Here is a 17007-nt window from a genome sequence, read left to right as displayed (position 1 = left end):
ATACTTTGCTAGATTTCCTCAGATTTTCCCTCATGTCCTCTTTCTGGTGTAGGATTCCATCCACAGACCATACTACATTTAGCTGATACGTCTTCTTAGGCTACTCCAGACTGTGTGTCATAGATCTGCTCTCTTATGATGACCTTGCTGGTTGTGAGGATTGCTGGCTAGGTGTTTGGTAGAAGAGCCCTCGTTCTGTGTCCTCCTGATGTTTAGGCCAGTATAGGTTTGGGAGGAGGATCCCAGGTGGAGAGCCATTCACAGCACATTGTGTCAGGGTGCATGCACCCTGTCGCATGACTGAACCCCTGCCATTGTTGACCCGCAAGCTGGCTGCAGTACTGTGTATCAGGCTTCTACACTGCGACATTAGCTTTCAAAAATTAGCTTTATGTTTTGATTCCTGTTGGATAATGACAAAGCTAGAGCATTCAGTTTCCTCCATTGGTATTGGAGGGAGTCTGGACCAAGAGCGCTTGTGACTTTTATAGGCTCAGAGCAAAGTGATATGTGAGCCAGATTTCTGAGTTGGTTGTCTTTGACGTGATTTATTATTCATGTTCATTTCTGTGTGGAAAGTACAGAGTTGGGATTCTTTCCCCGCAAACATACATGTGTGCTGAGAAGGCATTACTCTGGCCTTCAGAAGACCCTCTGTCTTCCTTTAGAAGATTGGGGGGATGATGGACTCGTGCTCCAGAGGAGTGGTCAGTCAGCAGAAGGTTAGGGGGACGATGGATCTGTGCTGCAGAGTGGTCAGTCAGCAGAAGGTTAGGGGGACGATGGATCTGTGCTGCAGAGTGGTCAGTCAGCAGAAGGTTAGGGGGACGATGGATCTGTGCTGCAGAGGAGTGGTCAGTCAGCAGAAGGTTAGGGGGACGATGGATCTGTGCTGCAGAGGAGTGGTCAGTCAGCAGAAGGTTAGGGGGATGATGGACCCGTGCTGCAGAGGAGTGGTCAGTCAGCAGAAGGTTAGGGGGATGATGGACCCGTGCTGCAGAGGAGTGGTCAGTCAGCAGAAGGTCAAGGGGACGATGGATCCATGCTGCAGAGTGGTCAGTCAGCAGAAGGTTAGGGGGATGATGGACCCGTGCTGCAGAGGAGTGGTCAGTTAGCGAATCTTCAGTGAGCCTCTTGTGGTGCAAAAAATGGCATTAACAGAAAGGAAGCTTGTACGAGTCACCTCTGTGCCCAGATTCGCCCTGGATGGTCCTCGATCTCACGTGGGGGTTGGAGACTCTAAGGTGAGAATGTCTTGTGTGTGTCGGGGCATCTGTGTACACGTTTGGTGCCAGGAGGCTGTGTGCTTAAAGTAGGCAGCACCATGCATGGTTCACGGGGCAACTGAGCATCTGCAGAGCGTGCGAGTCCTCAGAGGACTCCTTGAGGCTTCAGTGGGCATTCCTGTCACAAGTCCTAACATGGAGAGTGCCAGGACAGAGTTACACACTTTTATATCTGTGATTTGTGTTTGAATCAGAATTCCTCCCATGTGTCATTTCTAGTTGATTGGTTCAGCTGGGTTTTTTAAATTAGTAAGCTATCTTCCTTTTATCTTCTACAGCTGAGATATATCTATCCATGACGTCTTTTCTTATCATCCAGTTCAACTAAAACAATTTAATTGCTTTATTTAGTCTTGATGGAAACCTAAACTGAATTTATTTGAAATCTGAATCACTTGAATTACTGGCTTTTCCCTTTGGGTGCATACATTAACACAAACTGTAATAGAATACCACCAAGGATGATAGGCTGTGCAGTGAACATTTCTGAAGTTTAACAGGCGTTAATTTCTCCTTATGAAGCTATATTTTTTCATAATTTAATTTTGTGAATATAAACTCTCAAAACACACTAGTACTTATTATGCAAAAAGAATATAAGTAAATGTGTTGCCTTTTATAATTACTTGAGAAGCAATTTATTACTCTACATGAGATATAATTTTTTAAAATACGTGAAAGCTGGCTTAAAATCCAACATTCAAAATACTAAGATCATGGTATCCAGTCCCATCACTTCATGGCAAATAGTTGGAGGAAAAATGAAAACAGTGACAGATTTTATTTTCTTGGACTCCAAAATCACTGTGGATGGTGACTGCAACCACAAAATTAAGACTGTTGCTCCTTGGAAGAAAAGCTATGACCAACCTAGACAGCAGAGACATCACTTTGCCGACAAAGGTCCATAGAGTCACAGCTATGGTTTTTCCAGTAGAAATGTATGGATATGAAAGTTGGACCATGAAGAAGCCTGAGTGCTGAAGAATTGATGCTTTCAAACTGTGGTGTTAGAGAAGACTCTTGAGAGTCCCTTGGATAGCAAGATCAAACCGGTCAATCCGACAGAAAATCAACCCTGAATATTCATTGAAAGGACTGATTCTGAAGCTGAAACTCCAATACTTTGGCCCTGGTGCGAAGAGCCGACTCACTGGAAAAGACCTTGATGCTGGGAAAGACTGAGGCCAGAAAGAGAAGGGAGCAACAGAGGATGAGATGGTTAGTCGCTCAATAGTGTCCAACTTTGCGACCCAGAGGTCTGTGGTTGCCAGGCTCCTCTGTCCATGGAATTCTCCAGGCAAGAATACTGGAGTGGGCTGCCATGTCCTTCTCCAGGGGATCTCCCCAACCCAGGGATCAAACAATTGTCTCTTACATCTCCTGCATTGGCAGACAGGTTCTTTACCAGCTGAGTCATGAGGCTCAGAATATCTGATAAGGCATTAATTTATCCCAGATTTAATGATCAGTTTTTCACAATGTAAACCTAAGTACTCAAACTGTGTATGTGTGCTTAAAAAATTGCTCAGAGTACTCTAGCTCTGCTTTTGAAAGTTTTCTCTGCCCCCCTGTATATTATAGAACTAAATCTGGGATCAGGCGGAATGTTGGCCCCATGTGCTAATGGATCTTGTGTTTCCTCCCCTCCCCATCTCTGCTCAGTGGTTCCTGCACACACTGTTCAGTAAACAACTGAGAGAACCAAGCTCAGCCACTTCATTCACAGAGTGTTTGGAAAGGGCTGAGCAGCCTTGACACACTGGCTCAAGTGGGGTGAGAGGCAGTGTTCATGTTTTCGTTAGTTCTTTTTATAGCATCCAGTCAGCTGTAGCTGGTTAACTGAAGCCGGGGCTGCTATTAGTGCACAGGTCTCTTACGCAGGATAAAGGGCCTCTGGTGGAAAGAGATTTTGTTACTCATGATGCTGCGACCGTGTTTACATGAGCTCACCCTGTCGTCTGTCATGGGATGTGATTTAGAGAGGTTCCGTGAAAACACAGGAAGTCCCTGGGAGCTGTTCAAATCACCCTTGAAAACAGAAAATATAGATAGCTCTCCTGTGAAGCCAGCTGTCCTTCACAGATCGTGCTCTCTGGGCTGACGCCTGTGAGGAGAGCACGGACATTTCCCATTGGTGTTAGAGAAACTGGGTGGAGAGAGTGGTTTTCCTTCTTCCCACAGCAAGGAATCATCATCTTATTGGGGGAGAGAGTTTTTTACCCAGCCATTTCTGGATAAGTTAAACATAGCTGTTTGTATCGCTGTAGCTTTTCATGGGCCGAACTCTGACTGAAGGCAGTTTCACTTGTTAGAGATCATTAATAGCTAGATGGAAATAGATGTGGGCTGAATTCATCCTGCCACCTCTCTTTGTAAATAAAGTTTTATTGGGACCAGCCTATCTGTTCTGTTCTCTGGCATTCTTGTCCAGAGGTGCTTTCACACCTCAAAGGCTGAGGTGAATAATGGCAAGAGCCTGAAATACCGTCCTCGCTGACTTTGCTCCACAAGTGAGAACACAGTGAAGCCCCACTGTAAGCAGGCTCCTCACCTCTGCTGCCTCATTTAATCCCCTGAACAACCCAGTGAGGCGAATGACAGTCCAGCCCCTGGCACCACCCTGACAATGGTGGTGGTGGTTTCATTCACTAAGTCATGTCCGACTCTTGTGACCCCATGGACTGCAGCCTGCCAGGCTCCTTTGTCCATGGGATTCTCCAGGCAAGAATACTGGAGTAGCTTGCCATTTCCTTTTCTAGGGGATCTTCCCAACCCAGGGATCGAACCTAGGTCTCCTGCATTGCAGGCAGATTCTTTACCAACTGAGCTACAGGGGAAGCCCCACCCTGACCAGTATAGCTACCAGGTCTCTGACCCTGTCAGAATCTGCTCTGGGCAAGAGAGGCACATGAGGAGGAACCAGGGATAAGTCTGGATTGTGAGAGGGGCCTGCATCTCCTCCAGCAGCTGCTGCCACTGTCAGAGGAAAACCCTCAGCCCCTGTGTTTTCAAGACGTCATCATTTCACATGCCGAAGAAGCTCACTTCTGCTGATAAATCAGGTTTGAAAGAACGTACTTTCTCGCCTCTAGTGAGACCGATCCATCAAGGAGCTGAGCCCCACAGATTTTTGGCAACTTCGGAATGCTAGCTAAATTGGCTTATCCTTTAATCCCCCAAAACAAGCAGCAGAAGAATTCAATGCTGCTGCTGCTAAGTTGCTTCAGTCATGTCTGACTCAGCAACCCAGGATCCAGTGTCCATGGGGATTCTCCAGGCAAGAATACTGGAGTGGGTTGCCATTTCCTTCTCCAATAAACACTCTCCATTCAAAATGCTTTTTATTTCCCATTTCCAGTTCTCTACGTAGAATTGAATATATATACACATTTATTTCCATCTAGCTATTAGTGATCTGTAAAAATTCTGCAATGGTTAACACTTCTTTTCACAATAACAGATGAAGACATAAGTATATGCTTTGAACTACATACAAAAAATGTGTGAAATTAAAGTGTGTAATGGTTAATATATTATTTTTCAGATATAATAGCTCCTGTCACATGCTAAATGACCTGACTTTAGGAATGTTGGGATCTCTGTGTACTTGGCCTTCAGATGTGATGAATTACAGAGTGATAGAGGTAGCATAGCAAACTTGTGAGCCAAAGTAAGGGAAAACATGAAACCTTTATACCAGGATTTACGATTTACAAGTGAGAGAATGAACACAGGTGAATAGTGAGCACTAGGAAAACATGTTAATCAAATTATGGGTGAAAGTTCTGTTACTGTGAATTCTGAGTGAAGCAGTGGAGAGCGGGAAGCAGGGTGTGACTCCAGTCTCACCTTCAGCGGCCAGCCCTGGTGCTCCCTTGGCCTCTGCCCTGGGCAAGCAGCGGGGTTGGAGGCTTCACATTGTCCTGTGGGTGCTGAGGTGCATCATGAGCTTCCGGGTCCCCCTGGCCGAGTGCGAGATGCGCGGCCTCTCCTGGTTACATGGTCCAAGCAGCCTCCCGGGGCTGGGGGAAACGGTGCACAGACTCACCTGGTCCACTCGCGGTCTGGGTCCACCACCCATGCTCTCGTCCAGCCCCACGCACCAGTGCGGAGTTGGGTGCGGAGTCATGCAGAGTGGTGACAGTTTGTGCTCTCCATGTCTTCCTTGTCAGTCACAAACCTGCACTCCTGAGCCCAGGTGAACCTGCAGCCAGTCTGACACGACTGGTCCTTACAGGGGTGTAGCCCAGACCTATTGACTTTCCTGTGGGCTCAAAAGCAGCAAAGCAGCTATGACCACCCACAGGAAGTCAGGTGCCTCCTTCAGGCCTGGGCAGAGGTTAGAGCAAGCATCCAGCCAACCCCGTGGTGGGGTGGTGGGTGGCTGAGGCAGGGGAGGTGGGCCCGCCCCTTCCAAGTCTGCTCTTCCCTGCAGCCTCTGCTGGCCTAGAAACAGTGGGGACTTCAGGCTGCAAACTTGTCATTACAGTAGATTTTAGGGAAAATCAGTACTGCACTTGTACAAACAGAAAGTAAGAATTTAGGCTTTTGTCCATAATCACATGGGTCTTCCTCATAATTACATATTTCATGTATTAATGGATTTTTTAACTTCACAAATATTAATGTATACTGTAAAACTGAAAAGTAGCCCAGAAAAGCACTGGATTCAGGAGTCATCGCATTAGATATATCAGGGCAAATGGTGAAAGAGGAAATTTGTATCTCAAAAACAAGTTTAGATTTATCTATTCCTAATATTTGGAAAAGGATTGAAGGGCAGATGAAGAATTCTTATTAGATTTTTCAGAGTTCACAACTCATGTAAAATTCAGAGAATCACCATACGGTTTTCATTTATAATTGTCCTTTGCTTTCTGGAAGGCCAGTAAAATACAGCGCCTTGATTTATGTGAAATTTACCCCCTGACAAACTTAAGTCTTTCAGAGAGACCAGCATCCAGGATTCAGCCGTTACCTCCAGATGATCTGAGAAAACTGAAGAGCCAAATGTCTCATTGCTTTAGATTAGTTAAGTGATGATAACCATGAGCATTTATAATATTATTTTTAAATTGTCCCTGTGAGGTTTTAAGACACAGAACTGAATGTACTGCCAGATATTTTTGCAGGAGTCACAGATGTAAAAGAGAATTCTGCACACACATCCCGCTCCCCAACACCCAAACAGAACATATTTTGCGTTAAACCCTTTGGAATGGACTATTTTTAGAAAAATGACAGGGGAGTTAGGAAATGTTTTTTCACAACTTTTTGCATTACAGCCCATAAAAAATTATTATGTTTTAATTTAATTATGACATGCCCTGTACTGTGATTGATTCTGCTGATAGTGAAGTACCGAATGGAACAGCCATCCTATATTTATGTCCAACAGATAGCCGCGTTCTACCTGCTCCCAACTTGGGGAGGTCACACGTGGTGCCCAGGCGTGGGCCAGGCTTGGCAGGACTGTGCTGGGAGCAGCATTGCTCAACATTGCACACTGCATTGCTTGTGCTCACAGCCCATCTTGTGCATGAAGTAACATAACCACGGAAGGAACAGCCTGGTCCATTAATATTTTTTGTGTGCTTTTAAGCCATAAAAGCAACATGGTGACATCTATAGAAAATTTCCAGCAATAGAAAAATCACTCTAATTCTGTTCACTGTGTAATCATTTTGTATATTCTCTTTTTTTATGGTAACTTCTTTCAAGCTGAAATCATAAGACATTTTTTTTTTTCTTAGCCCAAAGAATGTCGGCACACTATTACCATTGTTGCTTCCTTTGTGTAACGTTTCACTTTCACTCTGTACTTAAGGAGGAAAAAAGGGAACTTAGTTGAGAACCTAACAGTATGCCAAGTGCTTATGTTTTTGTGTGATTGTTTGAGGGGCTAATGTTGTGCATGTGTTAGTCACTCAGTCGTGTCTGACTCTTCGTGGCCCATGGACTGTAGCCCACCAGACTCCTCTGTCCATGGAATTCTCCAGGCAAGAATACTGGAATGGGTTGCCATTTCCTTCTCCAGGGAATCTTCCCAACCTAGGGATTGAACCCAGGTCTCCTGCATTGCAGGCAGACTCTTTACCACTTGAGCCACAGGATTGGTAAGGAATCCACCTGCAATGCAGGAGACCCGAGTTCAGTTCTTGGGTCAGGAAGATCAGCTAAAGCAGGGCTAGGCTACCCACTCCAGTATTCTTGGGCTTCCTTTGTGACTCATCTGGAGAATTCCATGGACTATATAGTGCATGGGGTCACGAAGAGTCGGACGCAAGTGAGTAACTTTCACTTCACTTGAGGGGCTAATTAAGCACATAAAATATCCACGCAGTACCTGCCAGTAGCCCTCTGCACAGCAGCAATGGAAAAGGCCAGTACCGGGGAGAGGTGGGTGTGAGTTTCCCATTGCTCAGAGGAGGCCATTTATGGGCAGGATGCCGAAGCTTGTCTCAGGCCGAGCTGGAACTCAGAACCAAGTCCTTGTGGCTCTGAGCCATCTGCCATTTTAAGTGTAGCAGCCAAGGTATGTCCTATTCCAGAGTTCAGTAGAACACTGTCCGTTTGGAACCACTGGGTACCTTGTAAGCACTCTCACTCGCTCTGGTGCAGCCTGCACTGGCACTGATACTAGAAAAACCACTAGTGACATTTTTAGTTGAGTGTGAGCAGTTACTGTCTGCACAGTAACTGCAAAGAACACACCTGTCCAAACAGCTGGCTGTAATCTGGTGTTTGGAAGATTAACATTGATAACATTATTTCTTGGCATTTAAAAGATTTTTAAACAAAAAGTCAGTCATGTATCCAGTGGTAAAATTGCCTAAACTCTTTGATGAAGAAAGAAAGTAAAGGTCCCTGACCCCCTCGGTGTCACCTCCTGCTGCTACCAGCCCTGTGGGCAGCGCTGCTTTTCAGAAAATGCCTCTGAGCCTGTAAGGGAGTAGGAGGCGTGCTGCAGACCGGCATCCTGGGCGTGGAAACTGGGCGCACACACATGCTGGCTGGCTGTGCAGGCTCAGGCAGCATAGCCCATCCACACAGCGAAGCATGTCCCTCTGTGAACAGAAATTCAGTCCGGAAAGCTTTCTAAGTAGTTCATGAATGCTTGACCAAGAAATGAGGTTAAATCTAAACCTGTAGCAATTTAGAAACACAAACCAGTAACAAAGTAGTGCAGTAGTCTCACTAGTCAAGAAAAATGTTATTCCATTATGCTGTATCAGTTCAGTTCAGTTCAGTTGCTCAGTCACGTCTGACTCTTTGCAACCCCATGGACTGCAGCACGCCAGACCTCCCTGTCCATCAACAACTCCCAAAGTTTACTCAAGCTCATGTCCATTGAGTCAGTGATGCCATCCAGCCATCTCATTCTCTGTCGTCCCCTTCTCCTCCCACATTCAACCTTTCCCAGCATCAGGGTCTTTTCAGATGAGTCAGCTCTTCGCATCAGGTGGCCAAAGTATTGGAGTTTCAGCTTCAACATCAGTCCTACCAATGAATACCCAGGACTGATTTCCTTTAGGATGGACTGGTTGGATCTCCTTGGAGTCCAAGGGACTCTCAAGAGTTTTCTCTAACACCACAGTTCAAAAGTATCAATTCTTTGGCAGTCAGCTTTCTTTATAGGCCAACTCTCACATCCGTACTCGACTACTGGAAAAACAGTGCTGTATGTCAGTTGTATCTCAGTAAAACTGGAAAAAATAAAATATAATAGAGCATTATTGTTCCTTCCTGCGTAGTGCTGAGCACAGAGCTGCCCTGAAGGCTTCAGCTTAGGGCGAGGGGTCCTGGGATCCACATGGACACTCACTGTCATCTGCATGGACTGAAATCATGTCTGCCACAGTATATAGACTACTTCCTGAAAGCGTATAGAGGTTTTTTGGTTTTGTTTTTTAGTTTTATTTCTGACTATGCTGGGTCTTTGTTGCTGTGTGGGCTTTTTGTGGCTCCCGGGCTCTGGAGCACAGGCTCAATAGTTGTGGTGCACAGGCTTAGAGGCAAGTGGGATCTTCCTTCAGGGATCGAAGCCATGTCTCCTGCATTGGCAGGCAGATTCTTTTACCACTGAGCCACCAGGGAAGCTCCAGAGGGTTTTTTTTTTAATTAACTGAAGTCCGTAATTTATTCAGTTTGCCTAGACTGAATGTTTTTATGCTGGCCCCCACCCCCACCCTGACCCTATCCAGGGAGCCCATCACACTTAATGGCCCTGTTTCTTTATGGTCCTCTGGGCTGTGACTGCTTCTAAGGCTTTGCCAGTTTCTGATGACAGTTTTGAGGGGGACTGGGTAAGGCGGGTATTCTGTGGAATCCTCTTAACTGGAAGTGGTCTGATGACTCAGGATTAGACTCGGGTTGTGGGGTTGCAGCGGCACGTGTGTGAGGGCTCACACATCAACAGGATGTGTCACTGCTGCTGCTGTTGGGCAAACTGCCGGCTGACGGGGTCTCCATGTCTCCTGGGACCCCACTACCCACCCCACCCCCAGCCCCAGAGTCTTTGGGAAGAAGTTGGTCTGCACATCCCCAGCCCGAGGCACGAGTTCCAATGGCATCCGTGTCCAGAGAGTCCTGACTTGGAGTTCTTCTCTTCCGCATGTATTTATTCACTTACTTAGATCAGCATGGACTCATTATTTTTTTTATACTTGGATTATAATCCAATACTGTTTTGCTTATTTTGTTGCTCAGATTGTTCCAGCTTCAGCCTCTGAAGCTCTTTGAGCTGACTCCTTGTCTCTCTGATGTACTCCCATCATTGTGGGTTTTCAGTTTGGTTGTGCTTTGCCTTCAGCATTTTCTTACTTCCTGGCACTGCGTAGTGTTTATTGCCCTTATACTAGAATCAGCCATTTCACCAAGGAGTTTCTTTTGTTGGAAAATGGTTTGGAGATACCAGAAAACACAATTTTAAGAAAATATAAGTTCAGGACATCTCTGGTGACACAGTGGGTTAGAATCCACCTGCCATGGGTTTGATCCCTGGTACAGGAAGATTCCACATGCCTTGGGGCAGAAAGTGAAGAGGAACTAAAAGGCCTCTTGATGAAAGTGAAAGAGGAGAGTGAAAAAGTTGGCTTAAAGCTCAACATGCAGAAAACAAAGATCATGGCATCCGGTCCCATCACTTCATGGAAAATAGATGGGGAAACAGTGGAAACAGTGTCAGACTTTATTTTTGGGAGCTCCAAAATCACTGCAGATGGTGATTGCACTGCAGATGGTGATTGCACTCATGAAATTAAAAGATGCTTACTCCTTGGAGGGAAAGTTATGACCAACCTAGATAGCATATTGAAAAGCAGAGACATTACTTTGCCGACTAAGGTCCATCTGGTCAAGGCTATGGTTTTTCCGGTGGTCATGTATGGATGTGAGAGTTGGACTGTGAAGAAAGCTGAGTGATGCTTTTCAACTGTGGTGTTGGAGAAGACTCTTGAGAGTCCCTTGGACTGCAAGGAGATCCAACCAGTCCATTCTAAAGGAGATCAACCCTGGGTGTTCTTTGGAAGGAATGATGCTGAAGCTGAAACTTCAATACTTTGGCCACCTCATGCAAAGAGTTGACTCATTGGAAAAGACTCTGATGCTGGGAGGGATTGGGGGCAGGAGGAAAAGGGGACGACAGAGGATGAGATGGCTGAATGGCATCACTGACTCGATGGATGTGAGTCTGAGTGAACTCCTGGAGTTGGTGATGGACATGGAGGCCTGGCGTGCTGTGATTCATGGGGTCGCAAAGAGTCAGACACGACTGAGTGACTGGACTGAACTGAACTGAACTGGGGCAACTAAGGCCATGCGCCACAACTAGAGAGTAGCCCCCACTTGCCACAACTGGAGAAAGCAACAAACCCTAGCATGGACAGAAATAAATAATTTATTTTAAAAAGAGAATGCAGGTTCCGCTTAAAGCATCATAGGGTTGCTGCCAGCTTCAGTAGCCAGGGTCAGATAGAGAGGCTCTAGAAAGAGCAGTGCCTGGTTGTTTGTAGTCCGAGGAAGACAGCCTGTCTCAGCATTGTTCTGTACACAGAGCTCTCTTTAGCTCTTGCACTCACTTGTCTCTTAGACGGCTTTCACGATCACGCTCGACCATCTTTCCAGAGATGATGTTTGTCTTATACTCACTTGTCTCTGAGACGGCTTTCACGGTCACACTCGCCATCTCTCTGGAGATGCCGTTCGTCACTCACTGTTGTCCACAGTTTCTGGGCGAGCGCACTGTCAGCCTCGGCATCTGTGCCGCCCTCCTGGGACTGTCTCCCCTCCTCCACCTGCCCTGCTGGGCCTCTCGGCCACGTGCCTGCGCCCTTGTGTCCTCTGAACCATTTCAGGATATTTCTGCACTAAAAGGCTCCTCTGAATGGTTTACTGTTTGTTTTATGCGTCTCTGGTGCTAGATGCTATGGTTTCTATGATCTGTGACTATGGTATTAAAAGAATGTGCCTTCTCAAATACTTTTTAAAATAGATTGTTTGGCCAGATAACACCTAGGTATTTTAACTACTGGTTTCTAAATAGTAAGACCCTTTTTTATTTTAAGCACTAGAAATACTGTTTTTTATGAAAATTTGGTATTATTAGCTGAGATGTATTCTAGTGGTGGTTGTCTCATGAAAATTTCACTAAGCAATAGAGAGAAGGAAAGAAAAACTCTGGATCCCCCCTTTTTTTTATTGTGTGTGTCACTCATTTTCTCAGGATGTGCTACCGTGTAGTTACTCTATAGTTGTTGACACATAAGTAATATTTCTTACAGATTTTCTCCTCTGTTGTCACAGCAATTATGTAGTAAAAACCCCAGGTTCAAAAGCTTCGTGGGGTCCCTGCTCTCAAGGGACTCTGGGTATAGATATGTAAACTGGTGTGTTTCTGATCTCATTCATCTTTCAGAGACTTAAAATTATCTGCGGAAGTGAACACAAGTTTTTCTGTTCATGAGTTTGTTTTTGCCTTTTTGGTTGTTGTTGATTGATTGAGGAAAAAGCATATATATAGCATTCTCTTCCCTCACAATCTGCTTCTTGTGAGAATCTTCATGTTGAAGAAGTTAGGCTCGGTGACAGGGATATCTATTCCATTTAACCTAAACAGCAAAAGATTCATCAAAGAGTTCAGAAGGCTTAAAGAGCTTCTGGGAAAAGTGAGGAAACAGACTGTGTACGGGACTTCAGGACAGACTCTCCGAGTGGCACTGAATAGCCAGGGTGCCGTGAAGACCTCCCCACTCCAGCCCTTCACAGCTCCATAGCCTCTTCTCGTGATGCCCCATGTCTGCCTTTTACCCTTCACAGTGATTGGCCAGGCCCTGAGATCTCTGTTAATGTCGTGCTTGGCAGCAGCAGGACAGAATCAGACCCTCTGCCTTTGATCTTCAGGAGGAACTCTGCTGCAGGGAGCATGAGAAGTGCGGTTTGCTCGCAGCCTCTGGGGTCTAGGAAGGCCCAGAGAAGGCATTTGGAATCTTTTCACCCACCAGAACAGTTAGAAAAATTGAAAAGAGAGAAGTAGAAATGTGTGAAAGAAATACAGACCCACCTCAAAGACACGGAAGGTTCAATTTCAGACTGCCACAATAAAGTGAATATCCCAATAAAGTGAGTCACACAAATGTTTTGGTTTCCCCATGTGTATAAAAGTTATATTTACACTATACTCTTGTTTATTAAGGGTGCAACATTATTTCCAAAAAAGCAATGTACATACCCTAATTAAAAAATACTTTATTGCAAAAAAAAAAAACACCACAATAACCATCACCTGAGCCTTTGGCAAGTCTTCTGTTTCTGCTGGTGGAGGATCTTTTCTGTGTTGAGAGCTGCTCCCTGATCAAGGTGGTGGTTGCTGAAGCTTGGGGTTGGTGTGGCAGTTTCTTAAAATAAGGCTGCAGTGAGGTTTGCAACATCGATGGAGTGTTCCTTTCATAAACATTTTCTCTGAAGCATGCAGTGCTTCTCGGTAACATTTTACCCACAGGAGAACTTCTTTTAGAATTGGAGTCAGTCCTCTCAGACCTTACTGTTGCTTTATCAGCTAGGTTTATGTTATATTCTACATCCTTTGTTGTCATTTCAACAGTCTTCACAACCTTATCACCAGAAGTCAATTCCATCTCAAGAAACCATTTCTTTGCTCATGCATAAGAAGCAGCTCCTCGCCTGTTAGAGTTTTATCCTGAGATTTGAGCAATTCAGTCACATCTACAGCTTCACTTCTAGTTCTCTTGCTGTTTCTACCACACCTGCAGCCCTTTGCTCCCATGAGGTCTTGAATCCCTCACAGTCATCCGTGAGGCTCCGAATCCACTTCTTCCTCACTCCTGTCACTGTGGGTATTTTGACCTTTTGCCTTACATGAATCACGAATGTTCTTAATGGCATCTAGAATGCTGACTCCTCTCTAGAAAGTTTTCAGTGGACTTTGCCCAGATCCATCAGAGAATCGCTATTGATGGCAGCTGTAGCCTTGTGGAATTCTTAAATCATAAGGCCTGAAGGTTGAAATTATTCCTTGATCCATGGGCTGCAGAGTGGATGTTGTGTTATCAAGCATGAAAACAACATTTATTCTGTTGTACAACATCTTCATCAGAACTCTTGTGTGACCAGAGATATTGTCGGTGAATATTGATATTTTGAGGGGAATCTCTCTGAGGAGCAGGTGTCAACAGTCGGCTTACAACACTCAGCAAACTGTGTCGTAACAGATGTGCTGTCACTCAGCTCTGTTGTGCTGTCACTGGAGCACAGGCAGAGTAGACTTAGCATTCGACTCTTAAGCACCCTAGGATTTTTAGAATGATAGGGGACACTGGCTCAACTTCAGCCCACCAACTATGTTAGCCCCTAACGAGGCAGTCAGCCTGTCCTGTGTAGCTGTGCAGCCAGGCACTGATTCCTGCTCATCTATGAATGTCCTAGGTGGCCACTTCCTCCAGTGGCAGGCTGTGTCACCTGAGTTGCAAATCTGTCGTTTAGTGTAACCACCCTCATGAATTCTCTTTGCCTGATCCCTGGATGACTGGGTGAGGCTTCTACGTCTGCACTCACTGCTTCACCTTGCACTTTCCTGTCATGGAAGTGACTTCTTTCCTTAAGCTTCACAAACCAGCCTCTGGCAGCTTTAAACTTTTCTTCTGCAGCTTCTGCACCTGTTTCAGCCTTCACAGAACTGAGGAGAGTTAAATCTGCAATAAGTCCATTTTGCTTTCTTATCATTTGTGTATTCACTGAAGTAGCACTTCTAATTTCCTCAAGAACTTTTCTTTACATTCGCAGCTTGGCTAACTGTTTGGCTCAAGAGACCTAGCTTTTGACCCATCTCTGAAATTGCCTTCTTCATTAAGCATAATCATTTCTAACTTTTGACTTGAAGTGAGAGATGTGCAACTGTCCTTTCACCTGAACACTTAGAGGCCATTAGTATGGTTGTTAACGGGCCTAATTTCATTATTGTTGTGTCTCAGGAAAAGGGAGGCATAAAGACGGGGAGAGAGGTGAGGGAATGGTCAGTCTGTGGAGTGGTCAGAAAACACATTTGTTGATTAATCTGTCTCCTATGGGACACAGTTCATGGCACCCGAAAACAATTACAGTAGTATTAGTAACACCAATGATGATTGATCATAGATCACTGTAAATTAATACAATAGTAAATGAAGTGTGAAATTACCAAAAAGTGATGCAGAGACACGAAGTAAGCAAATGCTGTTCGAAAAATAGCACTGATAGACTTGCTTGACACTTGAGTTGCCACAAACCTTCAATTTATTAAAAAAAAAAAAAAAAACACACACACAGTATCTGCAAAGCACAATCAAGTGAAGTACAATAAAGATCTCCCTGTGGAGGAGAACAGCAAAGACCCACAGTCATAAAATTTCAGTTTAGAATGCCATTAGCTATGGAATGCTGTTGTTGCTCCGTTGTGTCCGACTCTTTTGTGACCCAATGGACTGTAGCCTGCTAGGCTCCTCTGTGCATGGGATTTCCCAGACAGGAATACTGGAGTCGGTTGCCGCTTTCTTCTCTAGAGGATCTTCCCGACCCAAGAGACTCAGTTTGAACACGGTGGGTGCACATGTAGCTGAGGGCTGTGTTCGGCGCTCCGACTCCGGGGGACAGAGACTGACTCTGGAGGGGGGCCACTGAAGTGGAGCTCAGCCCCACACGTGCTGGAGCTGCATGAGAAGATGACGGATTCCCTAGACAGCTTCTTATTCAGTGATGAATAGAAAGGGAACACCTGCCTGCACTTTGTAGAGACTGAATCTGACCTGGCTGTGGTCTTTGGGGCCTGAGAGCAGTGGCAGGTCTGCGTGGCAGTGACAGGCCTGGTGTGGAGTTGTGGCTTCAGTAATGTTGGCATACACGGATCAGTGTGCTGAGGAGGCCCGAGGCCTGCTCTGGTGTGATGAGCAGTGACCGTGGACAGGGGCCAGGCCCCTGCTCCACTGCACCCAACACCTCCTATCAGGGCAACGCTGTCACTTCCACATGGTACCCCTAGTAAAATGTTAGTACTTTTCTCATCTTAAAAGGTCATTAATAAGAGAGGAAATTCAGCAAAGGTTGAAAAAGCAGTCGTGAGTATGAGTCTGTTCATGGAAAATTCTCAATTAAAAAATGTAATTTGGTGGAAGGCAAGATGTACAAATATTTCCAGTCTTTGTAATTTGGGAAATTATAAAGGTCTTGGAATGTGTCTTATTCATACATGAGGGTTCTGGCATATTGAATCCAGAACACTCTCATTTATTCTACTTTGTCCTCCTGCAATGAAAATCAGTGTCACCATGTCTGTCTTCTCAGCGTCTAACGCAGAGAGAGCTGTCAGGGTCTACAGAGGCTACAGAGGTCTACAGAGCTGTCAAGGTCTGCAGAGAACATGAACATGTCTTACACACAAACTCCATACACAAACTCCATGCGTAAACTGGAGGACACTAGCTCTGTACCCAAACTGTAGGAAACTTCTGAGCAGAATGTCTTTTAAGTCAAATTCAGCCCATATCTATTTATTTGTGGTGGAAAGTACTAATATTCAGATAATTAATGGATACAGTGTCCTCTGTTTTCTGTTCTGCATTATGTAGCTTTCTCCATGCTGTAGCTGTGATCATCTATTTCAGAGAAAACTGCAGCCGAGTAGTTGAAATGTTTTTAGTGTGTTATATAAGAACAAAGCATTTGCCATGAAAAACTCTGAACTGTGTATTCAAAAACATCTTGAAGAGTGGTATTCGAAATGGGAAGACTTTGCTTCCTGCCCAAAATGGAATAGTTGTTCAGCTCTGTGCTGTCATGGCCTGGTAGAGCAATACCTAAAACATTCTTTCATTATTAAAGGTTGGCTTTTTCCATGATATGTTTTATTCAACTGTGTAAACTTTTGAGGCCCTTCATCATAGTTAGTGACATGCACACGCTTGTTAATCACACTGTTTAAACGCCAAGCACAGTGTCCCCAGAGCTCACATTTCTGGAACCTGTAGGCTCCACCCTCTGTCCTGACTAGCCCTCGGCAGTGACTCTTGCTATCAGCAAAGCTGAGTCATGGCCAAGCCAGTGCCGAGGGGTAATCAGGGAGGCAGGACCCTGGGGGCCATAGCCGCCACTGCTGGCCTCCTCGGCCATCTCCTGGCAAGAGGGTAAATCTGAATGAAGGCTGAGGTTGCCTCCCTCCTCCTCGTAATTG

General features: G+C 45.3%; 1 protein-coding gene across 1 annotated transcript in view; it reads left to right on the top strand.

Annotated features, from left to right (window-relative positions):
- SPIDR (scaffold protein involved in DNA repair) overlaps nucleotides 1-17007 on the top strand; it is a 139508-nt gene that overhangs the window by 60141 nt on the left and 62360 nt on the right. The window lies entirely within an intron of this gene.

Source organism: Capricornis sumatraensis, chromosome 11, assembly GCF_032405125.1.
Source record: "Capricornis sumatraensis isolate serow.1 chromosome 11, serow.2, whole genome shotgun sequence".
Taxonomy (NCBI): Eukaryota; Metazoa; Chordata; class Mammalia; order Artiodactyla; family Bovidae; genus Capricornis; species Capricornis sumatraensis.
Note: the sequence above shows the minus strand (reverse complement) of the source record. Positions and strands in the feature narration are given on the sequence as shown.